Source organism: Periplaneta americana, chromosome 6 (genome assembly GCF_040183065.1).
Source record: "Periplaneta americana isolate PAMFEO1 chromosome 6, P.americana_PAMFEO1_priV1, whole genome shotgun sequence".
Classification (NCBI taxonomy): Eukaryota; Metazoa; Arthropoda; class Insecta; order Blattodea; family Blattidae; genus Periplaneta; species Periplaneta americana.
Genome location: NC_091122.1, coordinates 59,098,914 through 59,117,825, shown reverse-complemented (window position 1 = coordinate 59,117,825; position 18,912 = coordinate 59,098,914). Strand labels below are relative to the sequence as shown.

The following is an 18,912-nucleotide window of genomic DNA, read 5'->3' as shown; positions in this document are numbered from 1 at the left end:
TAAGTTGTGTATATCTGCATACTTCATTGGTATACATTTCAGTATGCCTTAAGTTTGTTAAATGTGTTAATTTAACACAAACATTTTTATTGTTAGTGCAGGGATGTCACATGGTAAATAACTGCAAGAATTCACTTGTTAAATTACGGTATCTGAAATTATTATTTTTGCTCTAATAGATACTGTAACAGTATTTTCAATCGCTTTGGGTATGTTTTCATATTAAAATCATTTGCTACTTCAGATTTAATAATGGCTTACATTCAAATGTAGAAATAACCCATTGATTACCTGCAAAACATCACACTATCTTAAATCAGCTCCTTTCATCTTCTCCTCCTCCTCCTCTTCCAGTATTAGACCTTGTGGTATATTAAGATCTCGACAAAGAATTTACTTTTTCATTGGACGACCCATAAATCTTCAATTTCGTTAATATTCATGATTTTATTGATTTGTCCTACAGAATAATATCTGTAATATTGACAATTAATATTTGAGGAGAAAAATTCACTCTGGCGCCGGGGATCGAACCCGGGTCCTTGGTTCTATGTACCAAGCGCTCTGACCACTGAGCTACGCCGAATTCAATCCACAGCACCGGATCGAACTCTTCTCCTTCGATGTTTCCCTTTGTGGCCTGACTCCAAGTTAGGCATACGTTGACATTTTATGTCCAAGTCAACTGCCATTATACAAGGGGTGCACTCAACTGAGTGACTTATTTGGCTGGGATTCCGCAGTTAAGTGCACAGTAATCTGTACAGAAATATGCACTGCTAGCTATGAGAATATTAATGATTTTATTAATTTGTCCTACAGAATAATATTTGTAATATTGACAATTAATATTTGAGGAGAAAAATTCGCTCCGGTGCCGGGGAAACATCGAAGGAGAAGAGTTCGATCCGGTACTGTGGATTGAATTCGGCTTAGCTCAGTGGTCAGAGCGCTTGATACATAGAACCAAGGACCTGGGTTCGATCCCCGGTGCCGGAGCGAATTTTTCTCCTCAAATATTAATTGTCAATATTTCTGTAGGACAAATTAATAAAATCATTAATATTCTTCTAGCTAGCAGTGCATATTTCTGTACAGATTACTGTGCACTTAACTGTGGAATCCCGGCCAAATAAGTCACTCAGTTGTATGCACCCCTTGTATAATGGCAGTTGACTTGGACATAAAACGTCAATGTATATGCCTATTTGGAGTTAGGCCACAAAGGGAAACATCGAAGGAGAAGAGTTCGATCCGGTGCTGTGGATTGAATTCGGCGTAGCTCAGTGGTCAGAGCGCTTGGTACGTAGAACAAAGGACCCGGGTTCGATCCCCGGCGCTGGAGTGAATTTTTCTCCTCAAATATTAATTGTCAATATTACAGATATTATTCTGTAGGACAAATTAATAAAATCATGAATATTCTTATAGCTAGCAGTGCATATTTCTGTACAGATTACTGTGCACTTAACTGTGGAATCCCGGCCAAATAAGTCACTCAGTTGAGTGCACCCCTTGTATAATGGCAGTTGACTTGGACATAAAACGTCAACGTATTTGGAGTTAGGCCACAAAGGGAAACATCGAAGGAGAAGAGTTCGATCTGGTGTTGTGGATTGAATTCGGCGTAGCTCAGTGGTCAGAGCGCTTGGTACGTAGAACCAAGGACCCGGGTTCGATCCCCGGCGCCGGAGTGAATTTTTCTCCTCGAATATTAATTTTCAATTTCGTTGTTGATAGTTCATTTCAACTGAAGGGATAATTCTGTGGCTCGTTTTTGAAGATGATTATTGCAGTTTAATTGATAATGAGAAATATAACTCAAAATTAGTTGAAAGTTGAGTTTTTCTATGATTTCTGATTTGTTCAAGTCTTCTTACAAACCCGATTTCACAAGCAGTTAGTCTGTTTACATTTTTTTCAGTTCTAATCGTCTAAGCTTCACGTCTATGATGAAGTACAAGTCGGGCTAAGATTTGTAAAGCAGTATTCTAGAATGTTTCTGTACCAAAGAAGGTCTCGTTATGTTACTCATTATGTCCATTATTCTGTTAAATAAATTAATTACTGTGTAATAGTACCAGTACTTGTAATATATTTCGTATGACTTGTATAGGCCTATGTATTCATATAGGCCTATACCAGATAATGAAATTATTTACAGTTTTCATCACTATTGTCACCTAAAGAGAGGTATTTTCTCTTTAAATTTGATAGCCTATCTTATTTCTAAACTACTTACTTTAAAATCAGATTTCAGCCACTAGCATAGCTCAGGAAGTAGTGTATTTGCCTGCTGATCTGGAGTTAAGTACAAGTCGGGCTAAGATTTGTAAAGCAGACGTTTGAGAAAAATTGTAAAGCAGTATTCTAGAATGTTTCTGTACCAAAGAAGGTCTCGTTATGTTACTCATTATGTCCATTATTCTGTTAAATAAATTAATTACTGTGTAATAGTACCAGTACTTGTAATATATTTCGTATGACTTGTATAGGCCTATGTATTCATATAGGCCTATACCAGATAATGAAATTATTTACAGTTTTCATCACTATTGTCACCTAAAGAGAGGTATTTTCTCTTTAAATTTGATAGCCTATCTTATTTCTAAACTACTTACTTTAAAATCAGATTTCAGCCACTAGCATAGCTCAGGAAGTAGTGTATTTGCCTGCTGATCTGGAGTTAGGGGTTCGATTCCTGCTTGGGCTAATCACCTGGTTGGGGTTTTTTCCGAAGTTTTCCTCAACTGTAAGTAAGGGGAATGTCAGGTAATCTATGGCGAATCCTTGGCCTCATATCGCCAAATATTTTACTAGCACCAATTCCATCGATGCTCCCAGTAGTTGATACAGCGTCGTTAAATAACCAAGTAAAAAAAAAAAAAAAGCAGACTTCTCGTCCTCATGAAATTCAATTAGGTACCCGTGTCGTCATTTTTAATATAATTGTGATTTTTAAAATAGTTTGTAGGTGTGAAGTCCCAGAATCTACAAAAGTCGTGTTGAAATTCGAAGTGGTAGTAAAGCCTATTTACGTATGCAGTCGCATTTGTCACTAGTGGTGTGGTCCTCCAGACATTCTGGGGGTTGTGTGTGAATGAAGTAGCCACCAAAACGTTAAAATATGGTGTTCACTTAAATCGGCTACAACTTGCCATTTAACATGGAATGCTGGCGGTATAACACCTGCATAGAATTGGAATATATCAGTCCCCTAACTGCCCGTTGTGCAACTCAAACCAAGAAATGGATTCGGAACACCTCAAAATCTGTGCTTCAGTGGCTGGTCATGATAATATCTTTGAAAAATATTGAAGTGCAAGAGGTCAAATGACTTTATTGTCAAACGCCTTACTTACTTACTTACAAATGGCTTTTAAGGAACCCGAAGGTTCATTGCCGCCCTCACATAAGCCCGCCAGCGGTCCCTATCCTGTGCAAGATTAATCCAGTCTCTATCATCATATCCCACCTCCCTCAAATCCATTTTAATATTATCCTCCCATCTACGTCTCGGCCTCCCTAAAGGTCTTTTTCCCTCCGGTCTCCCAACTAACACTCTATATGCATTTCTGGATTCGCCCATACGTGCTACATGCCCTGCCCATCTCAAACGTCTGGATTTAATGTTCCTAATTATGTCAGGTGAAGAATACAATGCGTGCAGTTCTGTGTTGTGTAACTTTCTCCATTCTCCTGTAACTTCATCCCGCTTAGCCCCAAATATTTTCCTAAGCACCTTATTCTCAAACACCCTGAACCTATGTTCCTCTCTCAGAGTGAGAGTCCAAGTTTCACAACCATACAGAAGAACCGGTAATATAACTGTTTTATAAATTCTAACTTTCAGATTTTTGGACAGCAGACTGGATGATAAGAGCTTCTCAACCGAATAATAACACGCATTTCCCATATTTATTCTGCGTTTGATTTCCTCCCGAGTGTCATTTATATTTGTTACTGTTGCTCCAAGATATTTGAATTTTTCCACCTCTTCGAAGGATAAATCTCCAATTTTTATATTTCCATTTCGTACAATATTCTGGTCACGAGACATAATCATATACTTTGTCTTTTCGGGATTTACTTCCAAACCGATCGCTCTACTTACTTCAAGTAAAATTTCCGTGTTTTCCCTAATCGTTTGTGTATTTTCTCCTAACATATTCACGTCATCCGCATAGACAAGAAGCTGATGTAACCCGTTCAATTCCAAACCCTGCCTGTTATCCTGAACTTTCCTAATAGCATATTCAAGCGCGAAGTTAAAAAGTAAAGGTGATAGTGCATCTCCCTGCTTTAGCCCGCAGTGAATTGGAAAAGCATCAGATAGAAACTGACCTATACGGACTCTGCTGTATGTTTCACTGAGACACATTTTAATTAATCGAACTAGTTTCTTGGGAATAATTGTCAAACGCCTAGCATTAGAAAACAACAGCAACATTTGTCACCAGTAACATATTATGATTTGTGTAGAGAAGTTTCTCCTGAAAAATTTTCTTCAGTGCACTTACAATCTTTGTTGTTTACACTCTTCAGTTATTACAAACTTTCATCTGTAATTCAGAATCCAGTTTCTTCATGTATAGACTACACTACAAATATTTCATTCCTTTTTTTCATACTGATAACTTCGCAACAAAAACTGTATAGCTTAATAATTCAGTATTCCAGTCCTTAAAAAATCTATTTTCATCACACTTGGGGTTGCATTTAGGTTTATTTCAAATGACTTACGATTTTATTCATTTTCCCAAGATAATATTAGGATCGACATTAAACTGTACATTGTACCATAATTACTTTTTTCACCTGTGTTGAGATACAAATATCGTCATAACGAATAGAGGCCCTAACCCAAGGGAAAAAAAAAAAACTTTCGTTGGTTCTTTAACCCAATGGTCTCGTATTTAAATTATTTAAATTCCCTGCGCTCGGATTTAAGGTCCAATTTGCATATGAATTTGGAGTAAAATTCGATAAATAAAATAACTATGCAAGACTTTTGATACAGAATTTACCAGAGGCCACCTCAGAAGTTTATAATTACTGATTAAAATGTCTTGCTAAGATATTTTGGTGTGATAAATCTCGCACAAGCAGAGCTCATCAAACGAGGTGATTAGGTTAAATTACTGATGATCTTATAAATATTAATGTAGTATAGAAAGAACTATTTTGAATGTTAATAGCGTTTATTAACTCTTAGGTCTGATTTTCCTTCTTTAAGCTGTTATTATTTCATTAATTGTATCCATTTTGTTATAATTTTTATACTGACAAACGAAACATGTTTATGCATAAGAAAGGAACGTAATATCAACAGAATCACTGCCATGTCGTCCTACTCAGAAACAGATCTCTTTATGCGTTTTTTTTTTTTTTTTTCAGGCAACCATAGACACTTTTTAATTGCTCGACTTTTCTCGATCTGGAAGTCTGTTGTGCAATGAAATATTTTCAATTTGTTTTTTTCCCGGACATTCACATTTGTCTTTATTAGTTGTGTTGATTTCTATAGTGTCAATATAATACCCGACTATTTCCTCTTTTTCTGTAAAATATTTGCTTTTTTTTTTTTTTTTTTTTTTTGCTCTTAATAGATATTAATTATTATGGGAGTAGTGTGATAAATGTTAAGAGATACGATATTCAGTTTTTTTTTAATGGAATTTCTGCTACTTAGTATTCTGTTGTGTCATTATCATTGTACAATTTCGCCTGATATGTCAGTTCATTAGATAGCTATCATAGTTCCAATTGTCAATAATTTATAGATCAACTAACTTCGGAGATTGAATGAGAAATGGAATAATAACGTATTAATAACTTTTTTCATTGCAATACATCATTAGAGAGATATAAAAATGTGTGTGTGCGTATTCATACATTCATGTAGTGTGTATGTTATGTGAATTTTTTTATATGTTCGTTTATGTAGTTTCTTTTTACCATTTATAAGTTTCTGTTTGCTCTTAACTATAATTTCTTCATACCGATATGTAGATATTTTGTGAATATTTTGATTTGGTTCTTTTATATGTTTGTATACTTTTACTCGTATATTGATGGGCACATCATTGCATTACGAATTCAAGCAGGAACCTTAGGAATCGTATTTTACTATGCTCTTACAGTTTAAAGGCGAAGCAATTTATTTTATTAGTCTTCAGAGATACTTTATCACATTGTTAGATAATAAAAATATCCTTAAGCTTACCATTACATAGCCAGTTTTAATTTAAACTAAAAATACAGTTCTTTTTATGCACATCATGGCGAGTTGAATAAGGTAACTGCTTACCAGCGTTACAAATGAGTTCACTGCATCAGGTACAGTTATCCCAACTAAGAAACTGCTGTCCATCTCTGTCAAGCCTTAATTTAACGTGCTTATTTTGTTTTTTGTTGTTTTTTTAAGCAAGTGATTACTGAGTATGCATTAAAGATAAATGAAAGTAAAACACAGTAAGGAGAATATGAAGAAATCCACACCCAATAACAAAGTTAAATGAAGTAGGGAATCCTTAGAAGAAGTGGAAAAGTTTAATTATTTAGGAAATGAATTGAATAAATACGTAAGAATGGACATGAATTATTAGTAGAGGAATGCATATGGTTCTAAACGTTACCATCTAGTAAAAAGTTTGATATGAAATATATATGTGTGTGTATATTACATACATTTAAACTGGAAGAAAATTATGTAATTTTTAAACCAGTTTTGATATGAGGAGCATCGTTTCAAAATGTATTAAGTCCCCCAATGGACGAAATTAAATTTGTTACTTTCTATTTATTTATCTTTCATGCTGTGATTCCAAGTCGTCATATTTGTAAACTGTGAAACCAGTACTTAAAAATGGTTTTGTGTAGTGTTTTGAAAACTTCTCTGGTTTACGAGTAATCCAGTTTTTCGTCGTTCATGTAAAAAAATTGTAAGTTGCACACAATACGTTTTGAAACGATGCTCCTCATATATGCTTCGGAAACATGGACAGTGACAAAGAAAGATCAAATCAGAATTCAGGTAATAGAGATGAGATTTCTTCGTAGCATAGTACAGAAATAAAAAAATAAATAAAAAAAAAATTTTGGGAATTAAAAAATTCAGTATTCATTGTTCAGTAGAATTATATACAAGTTTCTGACATTGTCGAAATCTGAAAGCTACATAAAATCTTAAAATTATAAATTAGTAACAATGTATTAAAACTATACATAATAACTAAAATTAAAGATTATAGTGAATTACAAAATGGTTGAGAATAATAACTATTTTACAATGAACTATACATTTATTGGCATTTTACAAGATAACTTAAAATAATAATTCATAGTCCGTTTATTGTATTCTATAGTCATTGATAACACCATGCTGCATTTTAATACTTTTCTCCTGATGATTTTGATCTGATAACTGATTCGAACAGTTTTTTGTGCTGAATTCGAAGCTGACCTCCAAACAGCCCCATCACATCAGAATTTTTCACAAATCACAAAAAACCAAAATATCTAAAAACAATATTTTTACCCATGTTGAATCTTTCGTACACTACTTTTAACACTTGAATATGAATAACTGATTAAATGGCGATCTTACTCGTGTTACAACCCAAACATAATAGACAACATCATAAGGAAGACAAAACGAAAACTCAACAAACACAAAAACACAACACAAACACAAGAAATACATCACACTAACATACGAAAACAAAAACACATACAAGATCGCATCCTCATTCAGAAAACAGAAATACAACATAGCATACAGAACAGAAAACACACTACAAAGACATCTCAACACACAAACAACACAAACAAATAAATACAACCACACAGGCATATACAAACTCACATGCAATAGTTGCGACAGTTTCTACATTGGACAGACAGGTAGATCATTCCAAACTCGAGACAAAGAACACATTAAAGCAATAACCAGAGGACACAATACATGTACATATGCCAAACACATAACTAATGCCAACCACACATACAATAACATAAATACAGACATGGAAATCCTACACATACAACCCAAAAACCAAAAACTCAATACACTAGAACAATATGAAATATACAGACACTAAAACACACCCTAATCAAATTCTCAACACACAGATCAATTTCAGAACACACACACTATTTGACTCAACTCTTCATCACACGAACTCACCCACACGACAGGCAGCGAAATTGAGATGACGCCAAAACACAGAAGGCTCTGAGGATGGTGTCAAGTAGCACCGAAACAGCTGTAAGCTGCACATGCTTACATAATTAACACGAGTAAGATCGCCATTTAATCAATTATTAATATTTTTACAGGCAAATATATCGTGTTCATGTTTGTTAAATATGTGTAAATCAGAGTTTATGACAAACTTAGAACTAATACCTCAATAACAAAGCTAGTAACATAATATTTACACTCGTGTAACCTCATATTGACTGTATATGCATCTCACTCCACTTGAAATTTCCATTTTCTTGACTTCCTGGAAGGCATTTCTGAAGAATTGTCTCTCTTAAGCATCCAGCAATAATCAGCCATCATACTCACACTCCACTTTCCTTGGTATCTAGTTTCCACGTCTTTGCTGCCCTGATGAAACATTTCACCATGTTTCTCACTGAAAATGCCTAATTTCTCGGGAAAATAATTGAGGTGCGAATGTAGGAAATGAACTTTAATACTCATATTCTGGAGTTATCCAACATAATAAATATGAAGTTTTAGTATTTCCGTCTTTGACTTATTTATTATAACAAAATATCAACAAAGTTATTTTTACTAATACATCTTAGTGAATGCTTTCGCCCTTATTATGGGCATCATCAGACTAATGTGTGGATATCTATATATATGGTAAATAAATCCATGTTACATATTGCAGAAAGTTAAAAAATTTAAAAACCCTCAAATTGAAAAAATAAAGGACTAAAAATAATTAACAAGGATTACATATACAATTTATTTGAAATTATGCATATTTAATAATAACATATTTAAAATTGTCTATATGAGGTAAGAAATTTTCCGAAATACATGCTTTTCTGTTTTCACTATGTTTGTTATGGGTAGATTATTGAATATGTACTTTATGCAGTGATTGTATGAATGTGAAACTACCTGTAAGTAATCACTTGTTTATCTTGTTTATTTAGCAATGTGGAAAAAAAATTAAATATGCATACTTCTTACAAAATGTACAAGAAATGTCTGCAAAAGAATTCTGTGATTACATATTTAGAAAAACCAGTGATGGAAAAATATAACTAAAATCATGGAATAATGTACTAAACGTGGATGGAAGAGCACAGTATGGAGTGAAATTAAAAAGCGTCTAACAGACTATGAAATTAGATAAGTTGACAATGAGTATGTATGATCGCTGAAATAGTGATACATGTACAACTGAAACTTATATATGTAACACTATTTGAAGATGTGAAAAACCAAAATTGAACTTTCTTAAATTATAAATGTATGTCATAAATTAAATAATATGCAATGTTGTAGATAAGCATTATTTAGGCAGATAAAAGAGGAACATGTGAATAATATACATAAGATCGTAAATTATTCATTCATTCATTCATTCATTCATTCATTCATTCATTCATTCATTCATTCATTCATTCATTCATTCATTTATTTTATTCCATAGATCTTACATGAACAATGAAGCTTTAAGATGTGGAACAAGTCGAAATTTTACAATATTACAATTACAATTTTTACAAATTTTTACAGTTTTACAATTTAGTAATTTACTACAATTTTTACAATTTTGTGCAATTTTTTACAATATTTTGGCGAGATGTAGTGAGATGAGGTGAGGTCCGAAGATTCACCAAAAGATTATCCGGCATTTGCCATTTGGTTGGGGAAAACCTCGGAAAAACCCAACCAGGTAATCAAATCAAAGGGGTTGATGCCGAGGACTCGCCATAGACCATCCGGCTTCAGTCCCACGGCTGGAATTAGTAATTATAGTGCTAGAAGCATAGGTAGAAAAGGGAATATCGTGACACATGTAATTGAAAATTATCAAGTATTAAACAAAATTTAAATATTGATGCATTTCATTATTTGGATCGTAGAATTAAAGTGGATAGTATGAACATTCTTGAATTATGAATATATATCATAAAGTAGATGATGATGAATTATGTTGTGGATGTGCATTGTAATATGGTACTATAATTTATATAATGTCGTAGACAATCGTAGTATGCTGTCAAATTATGACAAGTAAATGATGTGTAAAATTGCGATCATAAATTACTGATCGTATGTACTAGAACCACAGGTAGATAAGTCGATACCGTGAGCGTGATCAAGAAAACTGGAGGTTGATGTCTCACACTCGACTTCCATAATCAGGGCCACGAGAATGGATGATGATCATTTTCTTCTTTTCAACTTTAATCAAATTTCTGGCAGTTTAAATAAAATCTTGTAATATAAATTAATTTTTTGATAAGTTTTACTTGATTTTCTTTATATGCTAATTAATATTCCAATTAGATTGGTTATAGTTGTGCATGTGGAACGTGAAGAATGACAGGAACAGTAAATAATTTGTTTGAAACATTTTATTGAGCTAAGAATTGCTGCTATAATTTATAACCTATAGTTGCGACACTGTTATTCCCGGCTTGACTCCTCCTCTTTGCTTACGTCTTAGAAAGTGAAGGCTCTATAAAGTCTAGGTAGGTAGTATCGTTCGCCATTTTTGTTCTTTTGTTGCCGAGCTACCAGACGAGGAATCTATTTGCCACACTGTTAAACATTATCATGTCGTAGCTCCTGTAATAATAAATCAAATGCACTGTAATTCAGCAAATAATTGAGCAGCAAATAACGTCTTCATGTGCTTTCTGCCAACGCCAATGAAAGAGCCAAAATGGTGAGCGATTATATTAAGTATTTATCGAGCCTTAAGAAATGAATAATATCTTCATCAGCAAATCACAAGACACACACATTTAAATGTAGCCGACCTGCAATGTGATTGGCTGCCAGAAATTAGAGCGAGGGACTATAGGATTTACTGATTCAATGTTTTGCAGTCTATACAAACAATATTTAAACGTTTAAATTCAGTGTACATAATTTCAGTCTTATGTTCAATTAAAATGAAGTGTTGTCAATCAAATGGAGATACTTCCTATTCTCTCTTGAAACTAAAGTTCAATAATAATAATAATAATAATAATAATAATAATAATAATAATAACAACAGTGATCAAATTTTGAAAGAGGAACAGGCTACGCTACAATCATTTCAACAGTCATCTCAGCTGCATAACAAACAATTGGAGAAAAATGTACCGGTATGTACTCGTTACAGTTTTAAAAAAAGAATTTCTTTATTGTAGAATACCACTGTTAAGCTTGTATTCAAAAGGATATTACATTTCTGATTATATAAAATAAAATTGAAATGTTTTGTTAGTCTGTATTTTATTATAAGTTACATGTATTGTAAAATAAATAGTACGCATTTGATTGATACACATAGAAGTGCTGTACACCTTTAAAGAGGAAAAATAATATGATAACAGCTATAGAACATAATGATAATAATAATAATAATAATAATAATAATAATAATGCATATTTATTTATTTAATAATGATGTAATAAATGTTCGTCTTTGAGCATCACATCAATATGAATAAATACTACACCATAAGAATCAGTAATGTGTGTGTGCGTGCGCTTTTTTTTTTTTTTTTTTTTTTTTTTTGGCAAATCACTAAACAGAATTTCAGCACTACTCAAATTTCCGTGAAGTATTCTTCATTTGTGAAAAGTGAAGCCACACACTGAACTATTTTGCAACTACGCTCTGTCTCTGTACGCTAAAGGTAAAAGGTATCTCCGTAACATGCCACGAAGGCACTTGGGGGGCATGGAGGTAGAGCCCCATGCTTTCTGTGACCTCGGCACTAGAATGAGGTGGTGTGGTCGGCACCACGCTCTGACCTCCTTTTACCCCCGGGCTGTACGCTAGCTTTATTTTTTGTTCCAATTGCCTAAAAATAGAAATTTGTTTTTGTAGCCGGAATGTGGCGTCACTTTTGTCTTCAGAGTTTAGACATAGATTGATATTTGGTTTGATAGTGTGTCTTTGTCCATTTGACATATGTTTCATACCATAACATAAGACACAAACACCAAGATCATTTAGTTGTATGGATCCAAATTCGTCTGTCCAGAAGTCTTGATACGAGCGTACCGGTAGGCCTACTATATCAAGTTTTCGTCTTTTGTGAGTCATTTTAACGGCATTGTATTATTTAATAGTTAGAGCCCGGATTTTCATGCACTATCAAATCTTAAGACACACATGCATTCATCATATGACAAAACATGCATAATTAAGCGAAAAAACAGTAAAAATATGCACCATCAAAATAACTGAGTTCTACATAATGTTAGATTTTTATTTTATTTTGAAACAACGTATTACAACTAATTTCTCAGATTTTTTTTCACTTAAGCTCATGTGTTTGACCGAAGAACGTTCTTGAACACAGAAAATTATATTTCTACGTTATAAGAAGTGACAGGTGCATACTTAAGCGAAGGAATTTGGGAGAAAGTGAGGTCGAATTGTAAGTCTTTTGCATTTTCCGCATAATCATTACCCCATCGGGAATCGAATCTGCGACCTTCTGAATTTGCAACGTAACCCTTAACGGCGACGCTATCGCGCGCCTCAAAATATACACGTACTTTTATCTTTATTACAACAATCACAATAAACTACATCACCGTCGGCCTTTAGAAATTCCTTTCCCTCAATCCATATTGATAGAAGTATTGCTTCTCGCCAGTTTTTGTCGTTCTTGCAAATTTTTGGCCTTTTTGCATAGTAACATTTCAAAGTCTGTTGCTGAAACTCTACAGAAGTTCTAAAACTATTCCATTGAATTTAACGTAAATCATTAAACAAGTCAATATCTCTATTCTGTATTGACTGCGACTTTCGTATAGTGGCATCTGTACCCTCACCTTTTATTTTAGTTTATTTTTGTTAGACTGTCTATATAACAACTGTTACACTTGCTATAATATATACGTGTAATAAATCTCCGTCTATCATTACTGCTGATAAGCAGCGAACGCGAATGTTCTCTGACCGTTTGTAGGTTATTCGTATGTTGCTCCAAACAGCGATGGTTCCCTTCGTCATTCGCTCGTTATTCGTTCCCTACGTGTATACCAAGAGGAGTATACGCAGTGCCTAGGGCGGCAATTTCCAGGGGGCGGCATTTTCTCTCTTCCTCGCTCTTTCTCTCTTCCTTTTCTTCTTTTCTTTTTTTTTTTTTTTCTTCATTTTCATTTTACAGTGAAATTTGTTTTTCAATCACTCGTTAAATATTTTCTGAAGTTTGTTCATGAACACCTTGTGGAAATCGGATATTGTTTTGTTATCACATTGTCATGGTCGCTGCGAGAGTAAAAGGAAAGTGTGCAATTGCATAATTACATTGTAATGCCGATATCACGTTAATATACTATGAAACTGCTTGTATAAAGAAGAATGCATTGTTAAAAATCAAATTCGAGATGTGTTTATTATCTATTGCTATGAATAGTAACCACAACTCCCAATTTTCAATACAACAATATTATTTAAACACTTTCCAGCATGTGCATCCGCAAAGAGTTCGAGTTTATTTTTAAATTTACTTTTTACTTCCTGTCGAAGTAAGAAATATTCGTAATAATAATTATACAAATAAACCACAGCCTGCCTTCGACAAATCAATTTTGTTTCAACGATGAATAAGTTTGAATATGTTTTTTTTTTGCATAGAGTCTGATGTGCTTCGTCAGATCGACTTTGAATGACATTAATGCTTTCTCTGTGAAGAAAGTGCGGAGGAAATCTTTATAATTCATCGCATGTATTTTTATTCCAGTGATTTATTGCCTTCTGAATTGTAACATTTCATTTACAACTAATTTAAACTAAACATGATCTGTATAATAGCTACTTGTAAATTGTTTGTACCTAAATCCTGTCCTGTGTATACGCATATCAGCTGGGGAAAACTCTAGGGGGAAAAAACCCAACCAGGTTACCAGCCCAAGCGCGAATTGAACCCATCCCCGAACACAGCTCTGCTCTGGATTAGCAGATAAATGCTCTATCTCCTGAGCTTAGAGAGCTACGTCGTCAGTGGATAATAATTCAGTTCAATACATGTGGCAAGTCAAATTATATATAGTCAGATGTACTTACAAGTTGAAAGCTGTTTTTGAGAAAGCCACAAATACAGTAAGCTTATATACAGCATTCCTTTCATTTTTTTTTTTTCAAAATTCTTTTAAAAGTTTTAATAAGAAATTCAACATCACTTTCTTTGAAACGCAAATGTAGATAGAAAAATATCTGATATAACCGATATATAACTACAACGTCTTTGGATATAACATTAACATTTTAGTCCTCTACGCAGGAAGTGTTATGCAACGTCGTTTCTTTTTTACGTCTTATTTTTTTATACCGGTATTCATTTCTTACAGAATGTATGACATCATGGATTTAGTATTTGAAGTGAAACACTGACCTTGCATGCTGAATGTGCTTTGCGAATTAATGATGTTCAATAACACAGACATAACATGTACTGGTTAACTAATTTGCTTGCAAATAACCAAAGAAAGTTATAATGACGCAATACAGTGCTTATATCTTTCGTATCAAGGATTTGGAAGACATTACGATATCCCGAATTTCGAAATATTCACAATACATTTAGAACCTGTGTTTCTGTGCTTTTGTATACATGAAAAGTGGAGAATATAACAACAATAATAACAATATATTGAGGTTTTTATATCATTACTAAGTTGTCCCATAGACAATAATTCCTTCCTCTTTTTCGATATACAATAGAAGACACACACTACGAATCTCGTCAGATCGAATCAGCATGACACTGGCCATTATTATTATTATTATTATTATTATTATTATTATTATTATTATTATTATTATTATTATTTCAGCAAGCGAAGTTTAAAGTATTCAGACCCCAGGAAAATTAGATAGCAACTATTTATTTTGGTAGTGTTTTTCTTTCATTCGTAAAATATGTTTCTTGTTTCTGTTCGATAAAAAATTGAAATAACAAAATAAATATAAAATATATTTAGAAACACTGGAGGATATACAATTTCTGTTTAGGTAAGAGAAACAATTCTGGTATGCGAATAAACAGAATGTAAAACGAAAATAATAATTCGGAAGAATGACTGACGTCCATATTTCGACAATAATCTTCAGTTGGTTCGGCTATTGATCAGATGAAGAAAAGGATAGCATGAATAGTTGGAACTTCATAAGATGGACAAATACCTACTAGGGCTAGTCTATCCACATATTATTATTATTATTATTATTATTATTATTATTATTATTATTATTATTATTATTATTACCACCACCATAATTTTGCCACCAGTGTGGTTCAGTTGGTTAAGGCGCTTGCCTGTGGTCTGAAGTTGCGTTCGGGCGCGGGTTCGATCCCCGCTTCGGCTGATTATCTGGTTGGGTTTTTTCCGAGGTTTTCCCTAACTTTAATGTGAATGCAAGGTAATCTATGGCGAATCCTCCGCCTCATCTCGCCAAATATCATCTCGCTATCACCAATCTCATCGACGCTAAATAACCTAGTAGTTGACACAGCGTCGTTAAATAACCAACTAAAATAAATTTAAAAAATAACCATTTTTATTGCTACTGCTACCACCACATCATCGTAATCAACAGTTCTGTTTTTACGTTCTGGTACCATAATATTAGTGTTTCGCTTTCAGAATTTAAGCAGGCTACATCATTAATTTAATAATATTAACGCGAGGTAAGGAGGAAAGGAACTGGACACCCTATCACCTGGCTTAGTTGCCTCATGAATGATGCCGTATTGATGTCACTTATGAGGTTCAAACTTGTCTTCGAACAGTTGACTAAACAATAACAACAAACAACAAACAACGTTTCTCACGTATTCATTCATGTAAGTTTTGATTGTCCTCTTTTTTTTTTTTTCTGTCAAGTGGAACACATTCTAAAATTTTATTTGGAAATCTATCTTCTTTTATCCTTTTTACGTGTCCACACCATTTTATTATTTTATCTTATCACATTTTTCCTTATCCTTACTTACTTACAAATGGCTTTTAAGGAACCCGAAGGTTCATTGCCGCCCTCCCATGAGCCCACCATCAGTCTCTATCCTGTGCAAGATTAATCCATTCTCTATCATCATATCCCAGCCTCCTCAAATCCATTTTAATATTCTCCCATCTATGCCTCGGCCTCCCCAAAGGTATTTTTTTCTCCAGTCTCCCAACTAACACTCTATATGCATTTCTGGATTCGCCCATACGTGCTATATGCCCTGTCCATCTCACAAGTCTGGATTTAATGTTCCTAATTATGTCAGGAAGAATACAATGCATGCAGTTCTGCGTTGTATAACTTTCTCCATTCTCCTGTAACTTCATCCCTCTTAGCTCCAAATATTTTCCTAAGAACCTTATTCTCAAACATCCTTAAACTCTGTTCCTCTCTCAAAGTGAGAGTCCAAGTTTCACAACGTTATCCTACCTATGTATAAATATACATCTACAAATTTGATTGATTAATCTCTCTTTTATCTCTGTGAGACTGGCAATGTGAAGAACTTTTATTTTTAAAGTGAGACTCGTTTATTGTGAAATTCATAATCTGATGACAGGGTACAGTTAAGGATTGTGACTAAGTAGATTTGAATTTTGACGTGACCAAGGAACAATCGCAAAATTTTACTTGAAGCCCTCTCATTTAGAGACAAATTCATTTTTGTGCCTTAAATGCACAATAAGTGCTGTGCCTCCCAACTTTCCCTCCCTTCCTCAGTATTTTATTATCTTTTTTAAAAATTCATCGCCCTAGGTGAGGTTTGAACCTATGAACTTTGAATAGGCTATAATGGCGAACAGTAACTACTTGACAACCAGAATCGACTCTACATAATATGATATTTTAACCTAATGTGAGGATGTAGAGGAAGGTAGCATAACTGTTGTATTGGACAGATGTTGAAACAAAACGTGATTTTGTAATACAGTAAGTCTCCAATGAATGTGGAATGTTTAACTCGCAGTCGCACCTAACTTTGTAATATTAAGAGTTACACGAGGTGCTGCTGACACCCCAAATGTAATGGGTTCTTATCTGCTAAGTTTTTAGTGAACAATTAAAATATTACTCTGGTTTTATTTATACAACTACATGAAATACGTACTGTAATATCTACCACGATGTTTTAGGCCTAATTAATGTACAGTATTGGTAATATTTCAATATTGATTCACATTTAATATGTTCTTGTTTTCTAATGCCAGGCATTTAACAATAAAGTCATTTGACCTCTTGCACTCCAATATTTTTCAAAGATATTATCATGGCCAGCCAATGAAGCACAGATTTTGAGGTGTTCCGAATCCATTTCTTGGTTTGAGTTGCACAATGGGCAATTAGGGGACTGATATATTCCAATTCTATGCAGGTGTTTGGCCAAACAATCATGGCCTGTTGCCAATCTAAATGTAGCTACAGACGATTTTCGTGGTAAATCGGGAATTAACTGTGGATTATGATGCAGAAAGTTCCATTTTTTCCCTTGAGATTGTGTTATCAAATTTTGTTTATTGAAGTCTAAGTACTGTATGTAGATTTAATAAATCTTTTCACAGAGTAATATGTAGATTTAGTAACAGGTCTGTAAGTAGCAGTGCTGCCCTTCTTTGCTAAAGCATCTGCATTCTCGTTTCCCAGGATTCCACAATGGGATGGTATCCATTGGAATACAATTCTTTTATTGAGTGATATTAATTGAGAAAGCATTTTAGTTATTTCTGCTGTTTGAAATGAAGGTGCATGTTTAGAGACTATTGATAGAATAGCTGCCTTGGAGTCTGACAATATAACTGCATTCTTAAATTTATTGATGTGACATAGAAGATTCCTGAGACTTTCACTTATTGCAATGATTTCTCCATCAAAATTTGTTGTTCCATACTCAAGAGATCTATAAAGTGAGAAGAGACAGCACATAACACCTGCACCGGCACCTTGTTCTCTGGAGATCAAGGATCCGTCGGTGTATAAATGAAGCCAGTTTTGTGGAGGGTACCTAATATTAATTGTCTCTAAAGACAATTGTTTCATTATTTCAATGTTTACTTCTGATTTCAGTATTTCGTTTGTTAAATTTAGATTATATTCTATATTTAATAGAGTTAAAGGGTTTGGTTTAATTTGTAAGTTTTCTTTTAAATTCGGGATATTGATTTTCTGTTTTAATTCTTGAACAATGGATATGAAACTTTTTTGAGTTTTCAATCTACAGAGAGGACTGTATGAATGCCAATTGTTTCCTGGTAATCTGGTAAGTTTTTGATATTGAATCATTGCTTTTTCTTATATTGTCATTTTGATGCTGTTAATATTAGTGAGGAATCTCATAGAATCTATTGGAGTTGTTTTGATTCCACCAGTAATGAGTCTGAGAGCAGGGTTTTGAACATTTCTATTTCGTTTATGAAAGGTGAAGTAATTAAAATTTCTCCGCAGTATGTCAGCACTGGCTGTATAAACATTTTGTATGTAGTGTTCAAAGTATTTGAACGTCTATTCACCCCTAATCATAATTTACTTTTTATCTTCCTTTCCAGACCACTTTCTCGATTTTTCTGTGCGCACAGTCACTACTTAACATCCATTGCTATTGCTATACAAGTATAGTCAGTTTAGTCACTGTCACTATTTACAATTGGAGCACGGGGTGTTGGCATCACTCCACATCACTTAAACTGTTATTATC

General features: G+C 33.8%; 1 protein-coding gene across 1 annotated transcript in view; it reads left to right on the top strand.

Moving 5' to 3' along the window:
• mus201 (rad2 superfamily protein mus201) overlaps positions 1-18,912 on the top strand; it is a 45,260-nt gene that overhangs the window by 3,762 nt on the left and 22,586 nt on the right. The gene's annotated exons all lie outside the window — the stretch shown is intronic.